This window comes from Mobula hypostoma, chromosome 18 (assembly GCF_963921235.1).
Source record: "Mobula hypostoma chromosome 18, sMobHyp1.1, whole genome shotgun sequence".
NCBI classification, from domain to species: domain Eukaryota; kingdom Metazoa; phylum Chordata; class Chondrichthyes; order Myliobatiformes; family Myliobatidae; genus Mobula; species Mobula hypostoma.
In genome coordinates, this window is record NC_086114.1 from 36,401,865 (window position 1) to 36,417,990 (window position 16,126).

A 16,126-nucleotide genomic window follows, 5' to 3' on the forward strand; every position below is an offset into this window, starting at 1 on the left:
CATATTTATGACCAATGTTACTCTAACCAACTCCTCTGCTGGCTACCAGTCCACATGATATCTGGCATATGGGGTGAAATACAGATCCCTCTCCCTCTTCGCTGCAGTCTCTCACCCCACAAAGATGTTCCCATTGTCTGATGCCCTTTTGAAATTGGTCTACAGGAAAGTATCGTAGCTGCCATCAGAAACTATGCATGTTCTATTGCACTGTTTCAAACATCTCTGGCCAATTTCCTGCCTTTTCTGCAGGGAACTGTATGGGTATCAGGGTTATATATTGTGCTACATGCTGTGCTAAATTAACTCATCAAAAAAAAGGAGAAATCCAACGTTGTGGGACTAATTTTTAGAGGGCACATACCTCCATTGAAAATCATGATTTTTTAAAACAATATCAATCATCGGTCATGAACCTCCTTCCCTTTATCAAATTTGGAATGTGCTTTAACCATGTATTATACAATTACCTTTATTACACTTATGGTCCTATCTTAGGCCTAAGTTCGTTACTCTGAAACTGAAGCTGTCATTGGGACAACAGAACGGGTTTCTGAGCTTTGAAGATAACACAGCGATTTTGCTTCCACAACAGACAATGTCCCAGACTCTGTAACTCGAGCTTTCTATCAGTCCTGCTAGCTAATTTAATTTCAGAAGAAAAATGTATCATACTTGCCTTGGATCTGATGGGCTCTAACATTTTAGACTAACCTTCCACTTTGGACCTTGGCAAAGACGTTACTGAAGCCCCTGTAAACCACATCAACCACACTGCCCTCAACAATATATTTAGTTAGCTTTTTAGAATGATCTACAATTGGCAGAAATGGCTCTTCAGGATGCACTTCAAGAAGTCACCGATTGGCTTTTGATGAAATTTATATGGCTCACACTTCTATACTATTTGCCTACATTTCTGCTCCTCTACCTCCTGCCACACCTGTGGTATAATCCCAGCCCTAAGATTTCTTCACTTTCATTTCTAAATTCTACTCACATGGCCTTGTTTTAAAGGCCTTCTGAAACATTCTTACTCGTAGCCTCTTTGTCCTCCATGGCAACAATAAGATAATGGAAGGCATAATGGGGGGTGCGGAGTAAAATGTAGAGGAGAGGATTTTGCATTATTGATCAAGGAAATAATCCGAGTTATGGTTTCTGTGGTCAGAGCCTCTTCCCCTTAACATCCCCCCTCCCCCTATATCTGATCGTTAACACTGAGGACAGAGAGACTCCATGGGGAAGCAGAGAACTCTACAATTTTCTGAGAGCAACTGAAACGTCTTTGCCTACAAAATAAATGTCAGGCGGTCCTGTGTGTCAGGGAATCAGACATCTCCCCTCTACCTTCACTCCTCCAGCAATCCTTAGCCTTGCAGGAGGTCCCAAAGCTGTCTCCTCTGGGATTCAAAATACCACAGAAGATCTTATGATAGTGTCAATACTTTTAGTGTATGGATACACTTGTGCGAGCACTACTAAATACTACCATTTTTCTTCGATATGACTTGTTTTCACTTCTGAGGTGGCTGATAGAAAGAACTGTAAGAGGTATGCAATCATAGAGTTATACGGCATATTAAATACAGCTCAGCTTCCCTAGTTTGTAATTTTTAAATACATTCAGGTGGCTGATGAGGGCAACATGATTTCTGGTCTCTGCCCTGGGTGGAGTGGGAGGTACTTGATGGTACAGTTGGACAGATTCTACATAAGAAAATACTCTCCTGTATAAGCAGAGTAATAATCCGTAAGAATATCACTCTCCAACTTGAGCTGAGGCATGGCGCAGGAGAACGCACTTCTCTTCCACAGGAGCAAAGAAGTGCACCCCCACTCCCACACTTCTACATGAGCACAGCCTGCTTTACACTGCAGTGAAAATCAGTGAGAAGTGTGGAGATACCCATCATGCTGGGTCCGTCAGCCCAGGCGAACCAGTTAAGTGAGGTCTGACTGCCACCCAGTGTTAGTACCATTGTCTACCTCATTTCCTAAGAGATCACCTGAAAGGTTTGATTGCCATTCATGAGGGCACCAAATCACTTCCTAGCATGAGACAGCCTTTCACAGCCAATCATGTCATTCTGCTTGTTCTGTTGGTCTTGAGGTGTTCCATTATAGTTGTCGCAGCAACCTCTGAAGGTTAGTGTCAGACACAAGTGAATTTGCATAGCAAGATCAACCTCTGCAGTCTTTTCCCTATTCCCTAAATGTGCTCCTTAATTCATGGTACTGGAAATGATAGAATACACAAGAAGAGTATGAGTCAGAAGTGATTGCTTATGCAAAACATCATGAAATTACACTGATCACCCAAAAGGTTGTGAGCAAAAATATTGTTGGCACTTCTATTGGTTGTGTCCCAATGTACAACCAAATGGTCAATTGGCACAATAACTTTATTATACCTCCTTTGGAATTTTATGATGGATTTCTCATTCCTGGATGAATTAGATATCATAGGCTTGAAATTTTAACACCCTCCCTCTCTCCACCTATTGCTTTGTGGCATTTTGATCAATATATTGTGATATGCAGTCTTGTCACATACTTCAGCTACAATGCTGACTACCCACAATTGATATTAAGCAACAGTACAAAGGTTCAGGATCTGAATGAATGTTTAAACTTGCCTGGTGTAGCTGCTTTGAGGTATGTGCATCTTGTGCAGAGTTCATGGCTCTTTTTGCCAAAAAAGAACACAAAAAAACAAAATGCAGATGCTGAAAATATTAAATTTTTAAAAAGTGATGAATATATTCAGCAGGTTAGCCAAAATTTATAGGGAGAAAACTCAGATGAATATTTCACATGAATGACCTTCCAATGACATTGTGGTGAAAGGCCATTGGTCCCACATGTTAACTCACTCTCCAGAGATACTATCACACTTGTTGAATATTTTCACCATTCACTGGTTGAATAACAAATAAAAGCAAGCTGCTAGTCAAGTGAATGGATCAGGGAATCAACCACTCATTGGTATACTCTAATCAATACAGACAGATCTCCACAGCATGATACGATGAAACTTTCTGTTGTATTGGCTTACCAGGCTGATCAAGATTTGAAGCAAGGAGAGAAAAGATCACTTAGTTTGCATTGCAAAGAATGATTTTGTGAAATTACACAGTCCATCACAGGTAAGACCTCCCCACTACTTAGTGGAGTGTTTTTGCAGGAAAGCAGCATCTGTCATCAGGGACCCCCACCACCCAGGTCATGCTCTCTTCTCGCTGCTGCTATCAGGAAGAAGGTACAGGGGCCTGAGGACTCGCACCACCAGGTTCAGGAACAGTTATTACCCCACAACCATCAGGCTCTTGAACCAAAGGGTTCAACTTTACTTCACAATCTTCATCTCAACTTCACTTGCCCCATCACTGAAATATTCCCACAACTTCTGTACTCACTTTCATGGACAGTTCATCTCATGTTCTTGATATTTATTGTTTATTTAGTGGTTATTTCTTTTTTCTTCTTTGTACTTGCACAGTTTGTTGTCCTTCACACACTGGTTGAGCGCCCAGTGGATGCGGCCTTTCATTTATTCTATTATGTTTATTGGATTTATTGAGAATCCCCACAGGAAAATGAATCTCATGGTTATACGTGGTGACATATGTACTTTGATAATAAATTTACTTTGAACTTTGATTTAGTACATTCGTTTTGGCAAGCTTCTCTCAACAACGGGGCCTTATTCGCCAACTGGAAAAAATGCCTAGGTGTTCCAATCAGCTTAGAGATGAGGCAGATAAAGTTCAGCTGGGGCATCCTCAGTCTTGTACTCCTCTTGTTCCTGTGAATCCTCCTGCTGTGCTGTTTGTCCTTCATTCTCTATATCTGCATGCAACACTTAACCTTCAATTGCCAAGATTTCCTATTTGCTGCACACCACCCACGGCTGGTATGTACCAGTGATTTCACACATAATGGTCTCTAATTTTTAGGGGATCTGTAGTATTTTCCACAATGACTCTGGTACTTTGATGACTCTCATTTTACCAGTGTTCAGCAGCTACGGATGGACTACAAACTGGAGCGAAAACTTAGTTATAGAATAACTCTCATCTTCATTCCTTCAGGCATGGCTGCCTGCTGAATATGTACAGCAGTGTGTATTCCTTCAGAACACAGAAGTCATAAAAGCCACCAAGAAACATGGCCTTGACCTTAAATAAATTATTTTCAGGTATACCAACCCACAGTATGTTGAGGCACTTGAAATACTGTGCTTTCAGTTGATGGAGGTGAAGTTTCTTAATGGGTTAGACTGTGGCCAACAGCTGACTACATCCATGAAAGCTAGTATTAGGGAGAAATCTTACTTCACAAGGTTTCACCAATTCCTCACTGAAATAGTTAGAAAAAAAGTCATCTCTACAGGAGTAGACTGCCCATATTCCCACTCAGGTGCTGCACTGACCTGCTGCTTTACCCTGGGATGCCCCAGCAGCTGGAAGGTGAGCGACAACATCACCAGAGCTTCCTGAGACAGATCAGTCCAGGCAAGATCGAATGACAAAGGCCATCCTGCAGATTTCACCCATCTCCGTTGTGAACGACTTAACGAAAGAACAACTCATGATGGGAGACAGTGGAAAATAGCATGGGATGGAATCATATGAAGGGAGAAAGAGAAGGGGAAAATGAAGAGAGAAACAAAAGACAAGAGGAGTAGGAGTACAAACAGAAGAGTCAAAAATCAAGAGCAAGAAACAAACAAGATCATAATGCAACATAATGCCAAAGGAACTGAGAATGTTAAAAAGCCAAGCGTAAATATATCGTGTATCAATGCGCTGAACATTTCCAATAAGGTGCATAAGTTAATCATGTAAGTAGATGCTTATGGAAAGTATATGGCCACAGGGGACTAAGGATGGGATATGAAAATCTAGGGTACTCAATATTAATGAAGGACATTAGCAAGTGTGGTGTTGCTGCTTTAATAGCTCATCACAATAGCGAAGAAGGGTAATAGCTCAGATGATATGGAATCTTTATGGACAGAGCTAAGAAATACCAAAGGACAGAAAGTGATAGTGGGAGTTGCGCAGTGCCCCCAAATAGTAGAGGTCACGTTGGGGATGGCATTAAATTGGAAATTAGAGGTGCATGTAGTAAAGGTATACCTGCAAATGTGTGATTTTAATCTTCAGTATTAGACTACCCTAAGTAGGAACAATACTGTGGAGGGGAAGGACGTTATACTGCACTCGGTTGTAGTTAATAAGGCATCATGGAATATAGTTCTCTGTGAGGCAAGGTGGAGGCAGAGAAACAATTCCCAGCGTCAGTGACAAACAGAAATCAGCCATCTTTTCTCTTATACTCCTGATGTTCAGTAAGATCATCCTGCTCTGTGGTCCATTTGTCTACCGTTACTCTAGAATGTCTTCAAAAACATATTGAATATAGCTAAAAGAAATTCAGAACTATTTGCTACTATGTCTAATTTCTATTACCATTTTGTGGATTGAAGTGTTTCTTTGTCACCCTTAGAAAGCCAAGTGTTCAATTTTTGAGTTTTATTTATTTATTGAGATGCAGCATGGAATAGGACCTTCTGGCCCTTCGAGCCACATCGCCCAGCAATCCACCGATTTATTCTGAGCCTAATCATGGGACAATTTAAAATGGTCAATTAACCTACCAACTATTGTACATCTTAAAACTGTGGAAGGAAACCAAAGCATCCGGAGAAAACCAACATGGTCACGGGGAGTACGTACCAACTCCTTACCAGCAGCAGTGGATTATAGTCTTTAATCCTAGGTTTCCCAATCCTTGGAAATAATTTCTCTCCAACCCTGTTAATTTCCCTGAATATCTTAGAGTTCTATCAAAATCACTCTGACAACTTCTAAATTACATGGATTACAGTTTAAGCTGTGTAATTTCTCCTCATAATTTAATCCTTTGATATCAGTCTGGTAAATCCACACCATCCAAAGGTCATCATTCTTCTTAAGAGTCTTCAATTAAGCACTCAAGATGGTGAGCCTTAAAAGAAGCATCCAGAAAATTGAGATCCTCTACCAATTTGCCACTCAGTACCACATTGTACCTCAACACAGTGAACTCAAAATCACTTTCCACATCTTAGAAGTCACCTTTCAGGAAAGGTAGACATCAATGACAGAACAATGTCTTTGATGTCCGCCTCTGGTGCACCAGAACATCTTTCAGCTGGCTGTGGAGAGTGGCACTGAAAAAGCAAGACCTTATACTTTACACTTTTGGTCTAACGAGCAGCAGTTATCTCTGCCTTGCGTCAGAGACATAGGCAAAAGCCATATCAGTGAAGAAGTACTACCTGCAAATTCCACCACATCCATTAGTAGAATAGGTGAATCAAAGACAGCATCCTTTCCAGGGCAACATTCTCTGCACTGAGGGTCTGATCACATTTGACTCACTCTGGTAGGTTATCTATATCAGTTCCAACCCCAACACCACATTACCAAATCAATCATTCTCGGACAGAAAGCCATTCTCAACATTTTCTTGAGGGAACATCATTCTGAAGGGAATCCATAGCCCAGTACCAAACAAAACACAAGTCATTAAACACTGAGGCTCCCTGATAGGAATGTGAGGAGGCCAAGTGCAACAGTTGAAAGCCTGCATATATGGAAAATATGCCTTTCCATATTTTTTGCATGCCATGATATTTTGATGATCCATCCAAAAAGACTCCCAAGTATCCCTCTGTTGAGCAAATATATGTCTTGAACCTAAAATCAGAAAGTAATGGAAGTAATCAGCTGCTTCAGCAGCCATTTGTGTAGAGAAAAAACTAATACTAAATATGGTCAATACTTCACAAAGCAACTCATTATTTATTGAGATGCTTGCCAGTTTGGAATTCTCCTGAAACCTCATCATCCTGTGAGTGAAAATAAAATGTCTTTACACCCAGGGACTTTAGGCCAGACAGTTTCTACAACTAATGACCCCTCAGTTTAAAAGGTCTGGTTCAGTGGTAGTTGTTAGCTTTGATGCAAAAGGCCAATAAGGAAGCTGGAAATAGATCAGCCCCCTTCTCTGCCAATCCAATGCTTACACATCTGAGCATTGGTTTAGCTCATTGTCTCTTTGATGTGAGCCTACTATGCTTTTGGGAAGTGGTGCAGAAGTCAAACACATCAGTTGGCACCCACCTCCCCCTCGTACCCCATCTGTTACTTATTTTTATACACACATTCTTTCTCTCACTCTCCTTTTTCTCCCTCTGTCCCTCTGAATATACCTCTTGCCCATCCTCTGGGTCCCTCCCCCCCTTGTCTTTCTTCCCGGACCTCCTGTCCCATGATCCTCTCGTATCCCCTTTTGCCTATCACCCGTCCAGCTCTCGGCTCTATCCCTCCCCCTCCTGTCTTCTCCTATCATTTTGGATCTCCCCCTCCCCCTCCAACTTTCAAATCCCTTACTCACTCTTCCTTCAGTTAGTCCTGACGAAGGATCTCGGCCTGAAACGTCGACTGCACCTCTTCCTACAGATGCTGCCTGGCCTGTTGCGTTCACCAGCAACTTTGATGTGTGTCAGTTGGCCTTTAACCCTATTATCTGGGGTTAACTGCTTTCAATTGGTGGATAAACACAAGCAGTCGAGGAATGCACAAACATGGGAACATGTTGCACTGAGTTTATCAGTTTGGCAGTTTCCAATGCAATCAAAGCGGTGACAGAGCCCAAAACTGAAGCTCTACTAAACCTGAACAGAAAAGCGTGCAAGGAGCTGGCCAGATTTGAACCCAAGACCACTCGGCTCGAAATCTGGTTCAGATGCCACTACACCACTGGCACACATTGTCAATGTGTTTACGGGAAAATGTTGAAATGGTTGAAAAATATATAGTACACATTTACTTATTTTTGCAACACAGAAAATAATGATGTAGATTCATCATTCTACAGTCTATCATAATACCTGGTAGTGTTTAGCAGGAATATTTGTAATGACTTGTCAAATCCTTTTAATGTTCAAGGTTCAAACTACATTTAGATTATCAAAGTACATGTATATTCATTTTCTTTCAGGCATTTACAGGAAAAAATAAAAAAAGAAATACAATGGAGTTCTATGAAAAACTATACATAAACAAAGACTGACAGTGATGTACAAAAGAAGATAAAATGTGCACATAAAAATAATACTGAGAAAATGAGTTAGTTGTAAAGAGTCCTTGAAAGTGAGTCCATAGTTCATAGAATCAGTTCAGAGAAGTTGGATAGATTTTCGCATAGTAGGGAAATTAAGGGTTATGGGGAACAGGCAGGTTGGTGGAGATGAGTACCTGGTCAGATCAGCCATGATCTTGTTGAATGGTGGGACAGGCCCAATGGCCTACTCCTGTTCCTACCTCTTATATTCTTATGTTCTAAGTGGTGAATGAAGTTATCCACTCCAGTTCAGGAGCCTGATGGTTGTTCCTGAACCTGGCATTGTGGGATCTCCTGCCTGATGGTAGTAACAAGTAGAGGGCCTGGCTGGATGGTGGGTGTCTTTGATGCTGTTTACTTTGGTGGCACTCCAGGCAAATTGAAGGAGAGCTATTAATTGCATTAAGTTACTGAATTATCACAGAAATTACTCCAAGCCAAATAGAAATAGAAATACACAGGATGCAGAAAATACAAATGTGTAGGCCACTTGCTGAAATATGCACTGGGACCAAGACCATGACTGGCATACAGATGGTTGTCTGCCCCTAGATATTTGCAAACAATGAAATTGCCTTTTAGTGGGAAGGTAGAACGATCTCACTGCACTGCTAAAGATTAAAGTAACACACATGAAAGTTGCTGGTGAACGCAGCAGGCCAGGCAGCATCTCTAGGAAGTGGTACAGTCGACGTTTCAGGCCGAGACCCTTCGTCAGGAACGTCGGCTGTACCTCTTCCTGGAGATGCTGCCTAGCCTGCTGCGTTCACCAGCAACTTTGATGTGTGTTGCTTGAATTCCCAGCATCTGCAGAATTCCTGTTGTTAAAGATTAAAGTGTTCACTTACGTGATGGGAGGTTGGGTGAGTTTGTCTAATTTCCTAGTGCCATTTGAAACTCATTCATATCAGTGAGCCAGCAGTCACAGCCATAGGATACAAGGGCTCTGAAGGATGTTATTTATAGACCATGTTTTAGTTCCCATTTACTGGGATAATCTGGAACAGGGTTTGAATTGTTCACCATCTTTAGAAGCAGCAAGTTTATCACTAATCCAAAGGCGCTCTTTAGTGTAGGTTATTACAGTAGATGTGAGGTAAAGCAGCATTGACTTCATGGACCCTATACAGATTACAGAGGAGGAGGTGTTTGCTGTCTTGAGACAAATTAGGATGGATAAATCCTCAGGGTGACAAGGTGTTCCCTCAGATCCTGTGGGGAGGCAAGTGCAAAAACTGTAGGGACCTGAACAAAGATATTTAAATCATCTTTAGTGATAGGTGAGCTACTGGACAATTGGAGGATAGCTATTGTTCTTCTGCTGTTTAAGAAAGGCTACAAAAATAAACCAGGAAATTACAGGCCTGTAAGCCTGACATCAGTAGTGGGAAAGTTATTGGAAGATATTCTAAGAGATCGTATTATTGAGTATTTGTATAGACGTAGACTGATTAGAGATAGTCAGTATGGCTTCATGCATGGAAGGTTGTGTCTAACCAATCTTATAGAGACTTTTCAGGAAGTTACCAGGAATGTCGAAGACCAGGCAGTGGATGTTGACTACATGGGTTTTGGCAAACATCAGACAATGTCCCCCATGGGAGGTTGGTCAAGAAGGTTCAGTCACTTAGTGTTCCAGATGAGGTAGTAAATTGAATAAACATTGGGTTTGTGGGAGAACCCAGAGAATATTAGTAGATGATTGCCTCTGACTGGAGGCCTGTGACTAATGGAGTTGCACAGGGATCAGTGGGGGTCTGTTGTTGTCTGTCATCTATATCAATGATCTGGATGATAATGAGCTTAACTGGATCAGTAAATTTGTGGACGATACCAAGAATAGGGGTATAGTGGACAGCAAGGATGACTATCGGAGCTTGCAGCAAGATCTGGACTAGCTGGAAAAGTAGGCTGAAAAATGGCAGATGGAATTTAATACAGGCAAGTGCGAGGTGTTGTGCTTCGGTAGGAACAACTAGGGTAGGTCTTACACAGTGAACAGTAGCATTGAGGAGTGCAGTAAAACAAAGGGATCTGGAAATTCAGGTCCATATTTCATTGAAAGTGGTGGCACAGGTAGATAGGGTCATAAAGAAAGCTTTTGGCACATTGGCCTTCATAGATCAAAGTAGTGAGTACAGGAGTTGAGGTGTTATGTTGAAGTTGTATAAGATGTTGGTGAGGCCTAATTTGGAGTATCGTGTGCAGTTTTGATCACCAACCTACAGGAAAGATGTGAGTAAATTTGAAAGCGTTTCGTGAAAATTTACAAGGATATTGCCAAGATTGGAGGACATGAGGTAGAATGAAATATTGAATAAGTTAGGACTTCATTTCTTAGAATGTAGAAGATTGAGGGGAGATTTGATAGCAGTATAAAAAATTATAAGGGGTATAGATGGGGTTAATGCTAGCAGGCTTTTTCCACTGAGGTTGTGTGGGACTATAACTCGAGGTTGTGGTTTAAGGGTGAAAGGTGAAAAGTGAAAACTTTAGGGGAACATGAGGGGGAATTTCTTCACTCAGAGGATCATGAGAGTGTGGAACAAGCTGCCTGCACAAGTGCAATATGAGATTGATTCGAATATTTTTTAAACAATATTTTTATTGAATTTTACATATTTCACATGTACAAATAAACAATAATAATAATTAAACTAAATAGTGAAACATGTTCTCATGTTTTTCAGAATCAAAGGAAAAGAGATAACATTTCACATACTTCACATATTTAATAAAGAAATAAAATAAAAACACATCAGAGAAAAAACTATAGAAGCACTCAACAACACACAGCTATTTCAAAATGACTGTGCACCTTGACATCCAAGAAACTCCAGTAAAGGTTTCCACACATTTTCAAATTCTCCTGCCTTTCCTCTGGTTATGTAAGTCAGTCTCTCCAATATAATACAAGATGCCATCTCCTTCACCCATACATGTATCAAAGGTATATCCATTTTTCTCCAAGATAAAGCTATCATCCTCCTGGCCTGCAGGAGTCCAAAGTCAAAAAGTTGACTGTTTTGGACTAACAGTAAAGTTCTTTGTTTATATACCTAGTACACACATTTCTGCTTTTATGGAATCCTTGGCATTTTTGCACAAAACCACTCTGAGCATTATGAACAAGATGTGGGATATAGGGATCCAATCTTCTTGCTAAGGCTTTACAAAGTATTTTTGTGTCCAATCCAATTAGACTTATTGGGCTAAATGAGGAACACTCTGTAGGAGGTTTGCCTGGCTTCAAGATCGGCATTATCATTGCCAGCTTTAAAGAGGGTGGGAGAGTTCCATTCCGATAAGATTCATCATACATAATCAAGAGTGGGACTAGTAATTTTTCTTGAAATGTTTTGTAGAATTCAATTGGTAGGCTGTCAGGCCCTGGTGCTTCACCGTTGTTAATATTTTGGATAGCCTGTGATAACTCTTCAATTGTTAAACCTCCATCTAACTCCTTTTTTGAATCTTCTGTCATTGTCTGGAATTGAAACTGATCAAGAAATATGTCCCGTTCTTCTGAACCTTTTGGGCATTCTGATCTATATAAATGTTCATAAAATTCTCTAAAACTGTTATTAATTTCCAATGGGTCTACTGTTAGGCTTCCTGAAGAGGTTATTATACTGTTAATTGCTCTGTCAGACGGTATTTTTTTAATTCTTCATGCCAAAAGTTTCCCAGCTCTTTCTCCTTGATTGTAATAAGATTGCAACAGCCACATTAAATTTTTTGCAGCTTTATCAGCAGATAATTTATTATATTTGGCTCCCAAAAGTAGCAGATCTCTTTGTTTTATTGGCTCATCCCTTTCATTTAGTTCTATTTCTAAAGATTTAATTTGTTTTTCCAAAGTTTCCATCTCTATTTTTTGTTAAAACAAAACTCTGCAGATGCTGGGGTCAAAGCAACACACACAACACGCTGGAGGAACTCAGCAGATCGGGCAGCATCCGTGGAAACAATCAGTCAACGTTTCGAGCCGGAACCCTTCGTCAGGACTGAAGAGGGAAGGGGCAGAGGCCCTATAAAGAAGGTGGGGGGAGGGTGGGAAGGAGAAGGCTGGTAGGTTCAGGTTGAGCACCTCCGTTCCGACTGCCACAACAGACAGGATCTCCTGCTTGCCACCCACTTCAACTCTGCTTCCCATTCCCATTCGGATATGTCCATACATGGCCTCCTCTACTGCTATGATGAGGCTAAACTCAGGTTGGAAGAGCAACACCTCATATACTGTCTAGGTAGTCTCCAGCCCCTTGGTATGTACATAGAATTCTCCAACTTCCGGTAATTCCCTCCCCCATCCCAATTTCACTCTGCCCCCTCCCCCAGATGCTTATCACCTCCCTCATGGTTCCGCCTCCTTCTACTACCCATTGTGTTTTCCCCTATTCCTTCTTCACCTTTCCTGCCTATCACCTCTCTGCTTCCCCTCCCCCACTCCTTTATCTTTCCCCTTACTGGTTTCTCACCTGGCACCTACCAGCCTTCTCCTTCCCACCCTCCCCCCACCTTCTTTATAGGGCCTCGGCCCCTTCCCTCTTCAGTCCTGATGAAGGGTTCCGGCCCGAAATGTGGACCGATCATTTCCACGGATGCTGCCCGACCTGCTGAGTTCCTCCAGCGTGTTGTGAGTGTGTATTTTTTGTTGTTTGGACTTGGAGCCTGTATAACTGATGATACCTCCTCTAATATATGACTTGAATGCCTCCCATCTCGTGCTGGCACTAGTTTGATCTGTATTTAACTCAAAATAACAATGTATTTTAGTTCCCACAAATTTAACAAAGTCTGGGTTTTGTAGCCATCTCACCTGAAATTGCCAGTTAGGGGGACTGTGAATAAATTTCTCTATATGAATACTTAATGAAATAAAAGCATGGTCGCTTATTACTATGCTATCATACCAGCAATTTTTAATCTTTGATAAGAGCTCTCTTGAGACAAGAAAATAATCAATACGAGAACGAGATTTACGTATACTTGAATGGCAAGAGTATTCTATTTTGCCAGGGTTTTGTTCTCTCCATACATCAACCAAATTTATATCCACAATGTATTGTTTTAGTAATTTTCTAGTTTGTGCCTTATAGGTATCCCAGCCTGTAGAGCGATCCATTGCTGGGTTTAAAGTGCAATTAAAGTCTCCAATTATATAAAAGCCTCGTAAAGTGGACAAAGTAAGGAAGAAGACCATAAGACAAAGGAGCAGAAGTTGGCCATTCGGCCCATCAAGTCTGCTCCGCTATTTCAACATGAGCTGATCCATTCTCCCATTTAGTCCCACTCCCCCGCCTTCTCACCATAATGATGCCCTGGCTCCTCAGATACCTATCAATCTCTGTCTTAAATACACCCAATGACTTGGCCTCCACTACCACCTGTGGCAACAAATTCCATAGATTCACCACCTTCTGGCTACAAAAATTTCTTCATATCTCTGTTCTGAATGGGCGCCCTTCAATCCTTAAGTCATGCCCTCTCGTACTAGACTCCCCCATCATGGGAAACAACTTTGCCACATCCACTTTGTCCATGCCTTTCAACATTCGAAATGTTTCTACGAGGTACCCCCTCATTCTTCTAAACTCCAAGGAATACGGTCCAAGACCGGACAAACGTTCCTCATATGTTAACCCTCTCATTCCCAGAATCATTCTAGTGAATCTTCTCTGTACCCTCTCCAACGTCAGCATATCCTTTTTCAAATAAGGAGACCAAAACTGCCCACAGTACTCCAAGTGAGGTCTTACCAGTGCCTTAAAGAGCCTCAACATCACATCGCTGCTCCTATACTCTATTCCTCTAGAAATGAATGCCAACATTGCATTCGCCTTCTTCACCATTGCCTCAACCTGAAGGTTAACCTTAAGGGTATCCTGCACGAGGACTCCCAAGTCCCGTTGCATCTCAGAACTTTGAATTCTCTCCCCATTTAAGTAATAGGCGGCCCGTTTATTTCTTCTGTCAAATTGCAAAACTATACACTTTCCAACATTGTATTTCATTTGCCATTTCTTTGCCCATTCTTCCAATCTATCCAAGTCTCTCTGCAGACTCTCTGTTTCTTCAGAACTACCAGCCCCTCCACCTATCTTTGTATCATCAGCAAACTTAGCCACAAAGTCATCTATTCCATAATCCAAATCGTTGATGTACAACGTAAAAAGAAGCAGCCCCAGCACGGACCCCTGTGGAACACCACTGGTAACTGACAGCCAACCAGAATAGGATCCGCAAACAGGTCACTGGCCCTGACGCTAGCAGGCATGAACTTCAGATTATGGCCTCTGCCCTTGATCTCGCCGGCTCCAACACCTCAGGGCAGATTCAAAACCCGGACTCCAGCAACAACCATGGACACCTTCAAAGCGATTGCACAACCACCAACTGCAACTCCAGCCTTGAACTCCAGGCCGGGTCTTTATGTGCTGCTATTGTGACTCCCGTCCTCCCACCATCACTCTGCAACCCCGTCTCCCTCAGATCCCACCGTCAGCTCCTGGGCCCTCAGAGGCTCCATCTTCCTCTCACCCCAACCCTCCCCTCTCCACTGACACCCCCAGCCTCCCCCCTCCCCCCTCTGATCCCAGCTCTCATCCGTGCTGTGTCTTTACCATCCCTTCCAACCTTCAATTGTCTGAGGCAGAATGCTCTGTCCTCAGTAAGGGCCTCACCCTTGTCCCCCTTCGCCCACACCTCAGCGAGTTCCGTGTCTGCCACGACGCGGAACTGTTCTTCCGCTGTCTCCGTCTCCGAGCCTACTTCTTCGGCAAGGACTCTTCCATCCCCACCGATGACCCCTTCTTCCATCTTCAACCCTCCTCCTCTTCATGGACACCCCACTCTGGTCTTCTGCCTGCTCTGGATCTCCTTATTGCTAACTGCCAACGGGACATCAACCACCTCGACTTCACCGCACCTTGTTCCCATTCCAACCTTACTCCTTCCGAACGCTCTGCTCTCCACTCCCTCCGCACTAATCCTAACCTTACTATTAAACCCGCTGATAAGGGGGGTGCTGTTGTAGTCTGGCGTACTGACCTCTACCTTGCCAAGGCACAGCGATAACTCGCAGATACCTCCTCTTATTTACCCCTCGATCGTGACCCCACTAAGGAGCACCAGGCAATTGTCTCCCACACCATCACCAACTTTATCCGCTCAGGGGATCTCCCATCCACTGCTACCAACCTTATAGTTCCCACACCTCACACTTCCCGTTTCTACCTCCTACCCAAGATCCACAAACCTGCCTGTCCTGGCAGACCTATTGTCTCAGCTTGTTCATGCCCCACCAAACTCATTTCTGCATACCTCGACACTGTTTTATCCCCTCTTGTTCAATCCCTTCCTACCAATGTTCGTGACACTTCTCACGCTTTTAAACTTTTCGATGATTTTAAGTTCCCTGGCCCCCACCGCTTTATTTTCACCATGGATGTCCAGTCCCTGTATACTTCCATCCCCCATCAGGAAGGGCTCAAAGCTCTCCGCTTCTTTTTGGATTCCAGACCTAATCTGTTCCCCTCTACCACCACTCTGCTCCGTCTAGCGGAATTAGTCCTTATCCTTAATAATTTCTCCTTTGGCTCCTCCCACTTCCTCCAAACTAAAGGTGTAGCTATGGGCACCCATATGGGTCCTAGCTATGCCTGCCTTTTTGTTGTCTTTGTGGAACAATCTATGTTCCAAACCTATTCTGGTATCCGTCCCCCACTTTTCCATCGCTACATCGACAACTGCATTGGCGCTGCTTCCTGCACGCGTGCTGAGCTCGTTGACTTTATTAACTTTGCCTCCAACTTTCACCCTGCCCTCAAGTTTACGTAGTCCATTTCCGACACCTCCCTCCCCTTTCTAGATCTTTCTGTCTCTATCTCTGGAGACAGCTTATCTACTGATGTCTACTATAAGCCTACTGACTCTCACAGCTACCTGG

General features: G+C 42.6%; 1 protein-coding gene across 3 annotated transcripts in view; it reads right to left on the reverse strand.

The window, feature by feature from the left end:
* shld2 (shieldin complex subunit 2) overlaps positions 1 to 16,126 on the reverse strand; it is a 115,942-nt gene that overhangs the window by 80,810 nt on the left and 19,006 nt on the right. The window contains exon 1 of one of the 3 annotated variants that reach the window (XM_063070723.1): positions 7,450 to 7,761. The exons of the other annotated variants lie outside the window; for them this stretch is intronic. The gene's annotated coding sequence lies outside the window, so the exon portion shown is untranslated. Of the gene's footprint in view, positions 1 to 7,449; positions 7,762 to 16,126 lie in introns of those variants that run through there. 3 annotated transcript variants of the gene reach the window in all.